Source organism: Pavona decussata, unplaced genomic scaffold, assembly GCF_977016875.1.
Source record: "Pavona decussata unplaced genomic scaffold, jaPavDecu1.1 SCAFFOLD_100, whole genome shotgun sequence".
Taxonomy (NCBI): Eukaryota; Metazoa; Cnidaria; class Anthozoa; order Scleractinia; family Agariciidae; genus Pavona; species Pavona decussata.
The window spans coordinates 314478-325000 of NW_028145515.1; the positions used below are offsets into that span (position 1 = coordinate 314478).

Here is a 10523-nt window from a genome sequence, read left to right on the forward strand (position 1 = left end):
GGAAGTGTTATTTGATTTCATGTCAAACAATTTGCTTACTTTAAAAACCAGGTAACAAATGGCTAGGGACTGCAAAAACATTTTTTTCCTGTTGAATAAATTATTAGACTTACAAAATTTATTGCGTTCAACAATTACATAGAAAGAACGTACTCCGTACACAGATTGAAGTCGAGATTGTATGGGACAACCAACTTGATTGCCATGAATGAAAGGATCTTGGGACAATTGAATCTGGCACCTCCTGCAGAATTTGTAGGAGCAGATGATATCATCACCAACTTGGTAAAGGAGGGAGAACCTAGGATCGAGGTCAACAAAATATGCACTCTCTAATTAACAAATCGACGGCAGTTTTCTATGGTCTATACTCTTATAGACCATAAAATGACGTCACAAAATGTTTAAAACTCAAGTGGAACCACGAGCCCCAGGCGAGTGGTCTCACTGCTAAGTTTTGGACATTTTATGGTCTATAACGGTATAGGCCATAGAAAAGTGCCGTCGATTTATTTTTTACAATAACATGGAAAAAGTACAAGCAGAATTGGCTATTTTTTCGTTGAGAAAGTGTGCGCGTTACATCTGATGTCATTTTTATTGTCTGTACTCTTAAATTGGGAAAATTATACTGCATTCTTACATGTACACGTAGATTAAGTTAAAGTGCACCTAACCCCTAATTTTTTTTTTTTTCGCTTAAACAAATCCTCCTATTGTCTGGATTATTCCCTCGCAAAAAGACATCTTGACTCTCTAGTAAATCAATATCAAAGGCTGCTGGAACTGAGCACCTAGTTTTGAGATTCTACAAAAACCAAAATAAACAACTCTGTGTGTACAAGAATGGCTATCATTCAACCTAGGAAAAACAGAAATTTTTAAAATGAGCTTTTTAATCTAATTTATTGAATTAATCAGCTACAAGTGCAGTATTTTAAAGAAAATAGAAAAATGACACAAAGCTTTTAAGATTTGTGTCATTTGACTTGAAATATTATTCCTGTATTCAAACATTCTCCAATGTGCATCTCCCTCAAATAGAACCTAAACATCAACAACAAAAATCACTCAATTTGACTAGAAAACGATGAAATTTAAAATATTTTGAAAATCCCCATGATTAATGACTCGTTTCTTAATTGGTCCGCATTTTGAAACGATCTCTTAGTATTGTGCATATTATGTAATATAGCCGACCACATGAATTCATATAACGACACTGGCCTACTATTGTCCGTATTAACTTGCAATTTTAACATTATCTTGATTAAACATCAAAGGTTTCTTTTAGAAAATTGCTCCCCTAGTACAAAGGTGCGTGTGCATCCATACATAAACTGACAAATATTTGAAGTTAGTCCTTACCTCCTAGATTGACAGAGCCGTCGGACCTTTTGCCTTTCGCCGACACAGGAAAACCCCTTCTACTTTTGACATTTATCACACTAAAAATTTTCCTTCAACCCAACTGATCTGCTGTAGAACGGAACATTTTTCACACAGTCACGCAGGAAAAATAAGATGAGGCGACTAGGAAAACTTCGATCGCCTCCAAATTTGAAAACTTTTCCTAAGTTTCCTAGCGCTTAAAAAGATCCTTGATCCACCACGCTGATTAGATGCACCATCCTAATGCAAGAAGACGTCTAAACACAGCTATTTTTATCCAAATCTTTAGAACAAAGCAAGACAACTAAATTCTCCAAATCGTCCGCCATATTTGTTTATGAAATTGAAGTTCGCGCGTGTGTACGAAGAATCTGGGTACTAGCAATCTTGGTTCCCACGCGCGGGGGCTCTGGGGACGAGATTGCGACAAATCAGCATTAAATAATTGTGCCCTCTGTATTACATTGTCATTGTTTATGGGCAGTTTGCTGCATATGCACTAAAAGTATATATAACTGCAGAAAGGATGAGGAAGTGGTAAGGTTACTACGTTCATACGATAAGCAGATTTCTATAAATGCTATGAAAAAAATTGGAGCTCCGCTTTTAGGCTTGGCTAAATATATATATTACAATACAACAGAGACAGACAGTCATTGGCTCCTGACCTGGGCTGTCATCTGGCTTAAGAGCTATGCCGACGGCGGTTCAAGCTCCTGGCAGATCCAACAAGACCGGACAGGCTTTAAGAGAAAGACCAGACAAAAGATAGTCCCTGGCTCTCGAGGTTTGGGGTTGGGAATGGGGTCAACTACTCCACCTTATAAAAAAGCTCTGTTACGGAAACCGCTACAATCAGGCTTCAAGCACAGACCTTGTGGCTTAACCTCTAACCAATTAACCGGCAGGATGACTGCTACTGGCCAAAGCCTTCTGTGGGACGCTAGTAGTGTGAATGAGAGTTTTCTGAGGTCCAAAGCAAAGCATGCAATGTACGCACCATGCACGAAACAGGTCGAGTATTGGTGAGATGAAAAGTAACAGCTGAACAACGTTTAACATGCGTACAGCCGCCCCCTTCCCTCAGGAAAACTCTGTGATGGAACTGTTATTTTCAGTATTGAAAACGACAAAATTATTACAGCATTTCCAACCATGTAAAAGTTTAGAACTTTAATTAAAAAAAATATGCAAAAATGTTTATGAGTTCAAACCATTTTACTCCCGACTCAGGTAATGGGCTCCTGTATGGGTGTAAGGTTTGATAATAATAATAACAATCTTTTAATAGGATGCTCCATCACAAGACTGGTTTACATAGAGGTCCTATTACTAGATGTATGTTATATGATGCAATTAAAATATAAATGCAAATAGCTACAGGACTCAGATAATTTTCCTCGGTGGTGCTCGGCTTCCCTTGTGTACCCGAGTCATGTCCTGATACCACTATCAGCAGGTCTGTCTTTCAACGACTTAGAGGTCACATTCATTTGTGTTCATCCAATCAGAAGCCGATTTACCACCGGCCGCCATCTTTAATTTATTCCTGAGGGGAGGGGCGGCTGTACACAGGCTAAACATCATTGGAATAAGTGAATTCCCATGTTCAGATGGCTCAGCCATCTAAACCTGAAGAAGGCTGGTTTGGCCAGCCGAAATATTGTTTTAAAATATATTACGTTGTGTCAGCTTTGCAGTAGTCTTTGGACTTCTCGTCGTCTAAGAATACCCTGGTAACGCATACCGCAAAAAACACTACGGTGGACAACCCGAGAGAGAAAAAAAAAAAAGAAAAGAAACTGAAGCCGTGGAATCCGAACCCAGAGATCCGAGCCTTATGCACTTGTCATCGGCTTTCCCAAGGTTGGTGAATCCCCGGGAAAGGCAAGGATTTCGTAATTGTGCATTTCAAAGTTCCTGTATTTCCCCACCTGCGATGATTGTTTTTCTTTTGTTGTAGCAAAGCCCCCACCCGGTGGGGAAGACAAACACTCATTTAGAGTCCAAGACGTTACTTGAAAATATAAGATCCAGTTACTTCCACTACTTTGCGATAATTCCAATTGGTCCAGCTTGTATGGTCTATTTCATGCAAGAAATAACTATGGATTTTAACACATACCTGCTCGTTATTCACCGCCAAACTTTATGTATCGACGAAAAGAAAACTTGTTCCCAATTTGCTCTCGCTGTTTGAGATCCATACTCGCCATATTTATCCCACAGGTTGGATCGTCATCAATCTAAGTCCCCACATTTCCTACCACCCACCTCAATCACTTGCATTTATTGCAAAGTCCCCAAAAAGACCTCAGTTCCCACAGATATGACCAGAGGTCCCCCCTCAGGGAAGCCGATGACAACTGCGAAGATAGCAAAAGATCACGAGAAATGCCCGGGGAGAGGTATGGAGAGGGAGGGGAGGGGGGTGTGGGGAGGTTCAGCGGTGTTCTCCAAACCCTGATCCTACTGTAAATTTTCAGTATCTTTTTTCAACCTGACAATAAAATTCATAATACTCTATCCGTTTTCAGACTTGCAAACCAAACTGGTCAAAATTTATGCCCTACTCCAGACCAAACGGCTTAAAAACCACACCCTTCGGCAGTACAGTTTATGTAGGGAAGTCCCCCAGGGAGAGATAGCAGGGGATGGTTGCGACTTTATGCCTCACTAGGGAAGGGGGGGGGGGGGAAGGACGAGCGAGTTAGTTTACGGTACTAAAAGAAAAATGATAAACGCTATCTGGCACTGGTAAGAGATTAGAAATCGAATAAATGCCAGGGATCTTCACCTTTCAAAACCTCTTTTTTCACTGGACCCTTATAACCTGCATGCAGCTGCATTGTTTTGGGGACTGGGAACATTCTCCTGTTATTCGCTCTTTTGTCCTCTTGAAAAACCATGCAAGACGTTGCAAATGGTGCATGTCGCCCAAAAATTTCTGCAAATTGGCGACCAAAATTTTCGCTGGTAAAATTGTTTCAATATGTAGAGAACCCATTTTTTCAACAACACGTGCATGGCAAGAAATAATACTAAGCTGCAAATAAATATTTTCCAAGCTTTGCCGCAATAAGATATTTCAAAGTTCCTGGACAGGAAGGAGGTGGGGTACCCTAGAAATTTCAGGGTAGCTGGGGGTGCTCCTCTGGGAGGAGCTCTTAGAGTGGAAACTTAGCCCCTCGGAATACCTAGCAAAAAAGGCCATAACAGTGGAGCGAGTTGATGGGCTCCTGGTGCAATATTGTTTGAGAATAAGAAAAATTTATGCCATTTTTGTCCAAATTGAAACCAATTTCTAAAAATGCATGGTCATCGCAAATTTTCTTTTTGACTTCGAGTAACATAGTCCAAAAAACAACCTTATTGTAGGAAATTAACGCTTGTGTTAATAAAGGTATTCGGAATTAACGCGACTTAAAGCATTAACGCGAATTGAGGGAGAATTACCTCCCAATAAAGAAATTTCAGTTCAGTTCAGTTTATTGTTTTGTCATAAAAAGTGTACACGGCGAAAGAGAGGCTAAAAATTCAAAATGAGGGAAATTAACGCGACTCGCACCAGAAACAGAATTTGTTCAGACAACAGGAACAAACTTATTTTAACACTAAGTGTAAAATTCCTATGTGCAGCAATGTTCTTGGAAATGTCCCTAAACGTAGCAAAGGAATCTGGCCACTTAGAGCGTTCTTCAGCATCCATGGTACCGGTAGTTTTCTTCGCAACCGTTATTAGGGTCGTCACGCAACGCTCCTCCGGCGGATCACTTCCCTGATAAAGCAATTTTTTTTTTCTTTATGGAGTATATCGAGAATTTGGGGTGAAAATAGTGGAAATTAAGGTCGCGGAAATTAACGTTAGCGAAAATTAACGCGACTTAACGTGACTTTTTAGCATTCGCGTTAATTTCCTATAATAAGGTAGTCCAACCCGCGCAAAAATACCTCAGCATTAGGAACTGCCGAAAGCCTTGTTTCTTAAACCATTCGGTGCACAAAACACATGCGCTGTAACAAAAGGCGACACCTGAAACGGCCAGTTCATACAACCCTATTCCGTAAAATGGTAAGGATAATAAACTCAGTGTTTTCGCTCAACAGCAAAGTATATTTCTCCTAACTTTACAAGGTACAAATTTACACATTGTTTTGAATAAATAAAAAAATATATATTTGCACCACGCCGCAAAACTAATCTTAGAAAGTTTCTTTTTGAAATGTTCCTTGCAAATGACGACGGAAAACGCCATTCTTAACCAAACGATAAATTTACTATGAATACAATATGGCGTGATATATCGTTACATAAATTGGGAAGCACTTACATAGACTTTGCTTTCATGAAGGTTAAAGCTAAGACCATCTACAAACTGAAAACAAGCCAGAATTCAAGTGAATGAATTTAATCAAGCCTTTCACTCCTTATGTCATGTCACTGTGGTTCCAAGTTTTCAGTGCGTGGATCCAGACCTTAACTATAACCATTCAAGTTCAAACCTACCGAGCTGTGCGTTCCTACATTGGTGTCAACGTGTTGGTTTGACGTCAGCATTCAAATGAAAGCTACTGAGCAGTATTTTCTTGAAGCACTGTTTATTACGCTGTACAAGGTGGTGGCATTTTTTGAGGTTGGATGAAATCGTGCAGTTAAATCAATCATATTCAAAAACTATTTTGCAGAACTTTTCACCTGCACTAATTTTTTCTAAGTCTGTTCATGAAATTGTATCGTGCCAGGGGCTTAGTCAGTCCGGGAGGCATTTCGCTTGATTCTATTCATTTGTTTCTTTACAAAATTAACAAACAAATTGGGCTTCTTACCCACATTTGATGTTATTGACTAATACTTTCCCTTGATGCTGTTTATTTGTGTTTCTTTACAAAATTAACAATCAAATTGGGCTTCTTACCCACATTTGATGTTATTGAACAGTACTTTCCTGTAGCACTGTTTATTAATCTGCACAAGGTGGTGACATCTTTTCAGTCCGGAAAAATCGTGAGGTTTAATTAATTATATACAAAAACTAGTCTACTGCACTTTCGGTTTGCACTGTTTGCTGTGTCATTCAAGATAGTCACGACTTTTTTGCCTGTTGATAAATTCTTGTAGTTACCTTTAAAAAATGACCAACATGCTGTTTGTTTAAAATTTCTATACAAAAATCAAATTGGGCTTCTTACCCACATTTGATATTGTGTGCTTTTCGTGGCGAGAGAAAACGATGATCCACGTTGCTACCCTCAATGGGAAAAACATTAAAATAACATTAGCTAAACAATTATAAATCTATGGAAACTTTAATACAAAATAAAAAGCGAAAAAGACTAAACTTGGACAACCACGTTTCAGTGATTTCACGTTGTCAACAATTAGCAAGAACGTTGATCAGTATTACCGTGACCCTATAAAGATGTCACCATAGCAACAACCGGTACAATATCACAAGGCAATGGTCGTTCCTATGATGACATAAGGGGCCTTACCACTGGAGTATAGGTAAAAGATTAACCCCTAATATCAAAGAACAAATTCTCCTATCTTGTCCCTATGCTTTTCTTGTGAAAGTACTGCAGGGGAAAAATTATAAGATTGATCCTTTTAGCCCTAACAGTGATCAGCATCAAATTTCTCTTTGTAATATCAATGCTTATTCAATCCCTGAGGTAATGAGAATTAAGGATATGATCAGTTAAGGTGAATTTTCTTGAAATTTTAATAACTTCTCCCCAGAACTTTTATAAGAAAAGTATGGGGAGAAGATAGGAGAATTTGTTCTTCGATATTAGGAGTTAAAGGATTAGCGACGTGTTTGCCTTCGCATTGCTAAGCACTCACGTTCCTTTTACTATCGCTCCTTCCTTTGACTGATCAGTGTTAAATGATATTCTAAGAACTAAAGGTCCCTGTTCACAGAATCTTTGATTCCAGGTAAAAGTAACAAGAGTCACGCTGATCTGTTATTCTCTTATCCTCAGCTTGGGTGTCCTGTGGTCCATGCAGTGACACATGCTGCAGAGAAAGAAAACAAAGTAGCAGACAAATTTCCATCTCATCTGACACCAACATGGCGTCCACTTGAAGCCACCAAAACCTATCAACATTTTACGTATTTAGGTGTGTACATGTGATAACCTGAGATACTTCTAAGCTTTTCTCTTTCACAGAGTTTCAGTGGAAAGGACTGCTGTGTCCTTGTTGCTTTCTTTTCTGAATGAGCAACACATGAAGCAACAATTCCCTGATAAACTACTGAATTTTTGTGGTTAAAAAACTGAGTTCAATATGACTCAACAGTAAGTTAAATACGACTAAAAATAAGAGAGACAACTTGATTGACTCCCTTAATTTGCAAAACGTGTTGCTAATTATATCAAGCCCTCACCTCAGACTAATTGGTGTACTTTTTGACAATAAGTCAAGCGCTCATTTGGAACCAAGCAAAAGTGTAAGGGTACTGTGGACTGACCCTCTGAGTGGGCTGGCATGAAAGGGTACAAAAACACTTAAAATGTCACAGAAGAGAAATCTGCTTTCTGAAAAGTCAATTCTTTCAGTCAACTTAAGCAGAATACAGATCACAGTGACAATTAAAGCTGAAAGCGCATAGATTCTAATTTCTACTTAACGATTAGATTATGGGCTCGAGATTTCTATCGCGTGATAGCTGATGAGGGCGCAGCCCGAATCAGCTATCACGCGATAGAAATCAAGAGCGAATTGTTTTAGTATAAATCTACTAGTCGTTCAAAACTAACCAAGTATAATCGCAGACACTTCGAAAACGCAACGAAGCGGCCGCCATTTTGTTGAAAACCGCTACTCACTATCTATCACAGATTAGTATAAATCTACTAGTGTTCTATCACGAATGCCGTTCTCTGATTGGCTACGCTACTCGCTATCTATTCTGTGATAGATAGTGAGTAGCGGTTTTCAACAAAATGGCGGCCGCTTCGTCGCGTTTTCGAGGTGTCTACGATGAGGAAATAGATAATTTACTTGTTTAGTTTTGAACGACTAGTAGATTTATACTAAAACAATTAGATTATTCGCTCTCGATTTCTATGCGTGATAGTTGATTCGGGCTTCCCCCTCATCAACTATCACGCGATAGAAATCTCGAGCTCATAATCTAATTGTTAAATAGATAGCGAGTAGCGTAGCCAATCAGAGAACGGCATTTGTGATAGAACACTACTAGATTTATACTAATAGTTTTTAGTTAGTAGAATTCTCCCTTTTTCCAAACGAGACGAAAATGAATTCAGTTGTTCCTTTTAGGGCCTGACTTCTAACATAGAGCATATAAAGCAGATAAAACCATATATTGCAATGTCGAGTTTACGTAACATGGCAGCAGAGTGAGAAACCTGAGGACAGCACAATTTCTTTCATTGACGGCCAATTCCTCTGGTTTCAATTACTTTTCTCTCGGTGTGTTCGTGTTGTAAACAAAAAAAGAGGTAAACGACTTAAACAGTAGATTAGGTGAAATGCATAAATAATTTATAGCTGTCACTCTGGTCACACAGGGACATTTTACTGTCTTCTTTCCTCTGCTGCCGCGTTATTCACGACACAACGGATATTTGAGAACACGAAAAGTAAGTAAAAAGCTGTCTACATTTGTGATATTCTCGATTGTCCTCAAATTCCTATCTAGTCTCATGGCAATATAATGCATGATTTCACCTTCATTGCTACTGAAATCCCCTCTAGCCTGCATGCAAACTTCTCCAATTTCCTTTGCTTTTTCCGCGTAAAACAAAAGAAAATGAGACGTCTGCACGCAGGCTATTGCCTGCTCTTTGTTACGACATGCGTAAAGATTCTTGTGCTTACATTTGCATTGACGTCTCTGCTTTCGTCGTACTCATGTGCGGAGAGGCCCATAGTCTTGTTTCAGCAAATGGACAGGTCAAATGGCCACCAACGTTTAGCACCGCTAACCACAGTTGGGATGTATAGGAACGTTTTCAGAACTTACTGTCTTCCAGAACTCAATTTTTAGCTGACGAACTGTCTTGTACTCCATAAAAGCTGACAGTTAGATCAATTAAGGAAAGTGATTTGGATTTTACCACCAGTTTACCTAAGTCGTATCCACGGCTGCCTTGGGTTACACGTTCGGTCGTTCAGTCGTAATCTCATTGTAGTTAGCGACTCGCATCTCATTAAAATGTCCCAAAATTTGGGTAAAAAGTCATCACTTCCTTCACCGTAGATGTTTAATGTTAGATTGAGTGTAGATTAAGACTTGTTCTTTGCCAAAACATTACCCAAACCACGTTCCCAGCCATCACTTATGTCGCTGTAGATGCTAATTGTCAGAGTGAGTGAACTTAATGGGGTTGAAAAGAAAAATGCCAGCATCCTACCACTGCTGAAGGTCCCATAGCTGTTAACTGTAACAGTGAATGCATTCAATGAAGTATTAACCAAATCCCTTGCCAGAATGAAATCTTCGGCTTCAGAGACACGTCCGCCCTTGCTGTACTTGTTAACGATCACAGTTAGTGCGTTCAATGATCTGTTTTTGCGAAAACGCTCAACAAGACTGTGCAGTAAGAAATCACCGGAACTATTGTAGTCGTTAATTTTCAGAGTGAGTTCATTCAATGTGGTTTTCTCCAAACCGTAAAGCAGACTGTGTTCCGAGAAATTGTTGGCTTCGAATCCATCTACTATCAGAGTAAGTGCATTTGCATTAAATGATGTGTTTTCCATCACAGCACCAGATAAATGCCAGAAATCAGTCATAAGATCTTTGCAGAATATTGCAACAATGAGCTTTTCCTGTCTGGTATTTCTAAGTTGGGAAACGAGCGTTGGCAGTGATGTAAGATCATCAACATAGACATCAGGATCATCACTTGATTCATGTGAATGTAAATGCACATCGGGTACGTTAAGGGTAACAGCTGGGTTCTTGTCTAAAATTCCCTGAAAGATATTCTTTTCCTCTTTAGGTACGTTGCCCCAAATGTTGACACTTACAGAGGACACTGTTTTGTTTAGATTGACATATATTTCCGTGCAACTAGCAATACCATGGGTTAATTTTCCGTGGACATTCAAAGTAAGGTGAGACAGTGGGGTACCCATCAAGGTTTCACATAAG

At 39.3% G+C, this 10523-nt stretch overlaps 2 protein-coding genes, 1 long non-coding RNA gene and 1 pseudogene across 6 annotated transcripts in view; all 4 read right to left on the reverse strand.

Moving 5' to 3' along the window:
- Window positions 1–10523, reverse strand: part of LOC146472173 (uncharacterized) — a 241432-nt gene that overhangs the window by 98546 nt on the left and 132363 nt on the right. The window contains exon 7 of one of the 3 annotated variants that reach the window (XM_085119568.1): window positions 6889–7411. The exons of the other annotated variants lie outside the window; for them this stretch is intronic. The gene's annotated coding sequence lies outside the window, so the exon portion shown is untranslated. The remainder of the gene's footprint in view (window positions 1–6888; window positions 7412–10523) is intronic. 3 annotated transcript variants of the gene reach the window in all.
- The window catches only part of LOC146472176 (uncharacterized), a 128271-nt gene that overhangs the window by 90930 nt on the left and 26818 nt on the right, over window positions 1–10523 (reverse strand). The window lies entirely within an intron of this gene.
- LOC146472178 (uncharacterized) overlaps window positions 1–10523 on the reverse strand; it is a 137781-nt pseudogene that overhangs the window by 35324 nt on the left and 91934 nt on the right. Inside the window, exons 3-4 of the transcript XR_014866593.1 lie at window positions 9245–10523; window positions 6889–7411 (exon numbers count right to left, since the gene is read on the reverse strand). The exon at window positions 9245–10523 is cut by the window's right edge and continues 2489 nt beyond it. The product of XR_014866593.1 is annotated as an uncharacterized LOC146472178 (transcript). The remainder of the gene's footprint in view (window positions 1–6888; window positions 7412–9244) is intronic.
- On the reverse strand, window positions 71–2025 carry LOC146472180 (uncharacterized). The gene is made up of 2 exons (XR_014866588.1): window positions 1369–2025; window positions 71–301 (listed from the first exon to the last, which is right to left on the reverse strand). It is a non-coding gene; the product is annotated as an uncharacterized LOC146472180 (long non-coding RNA).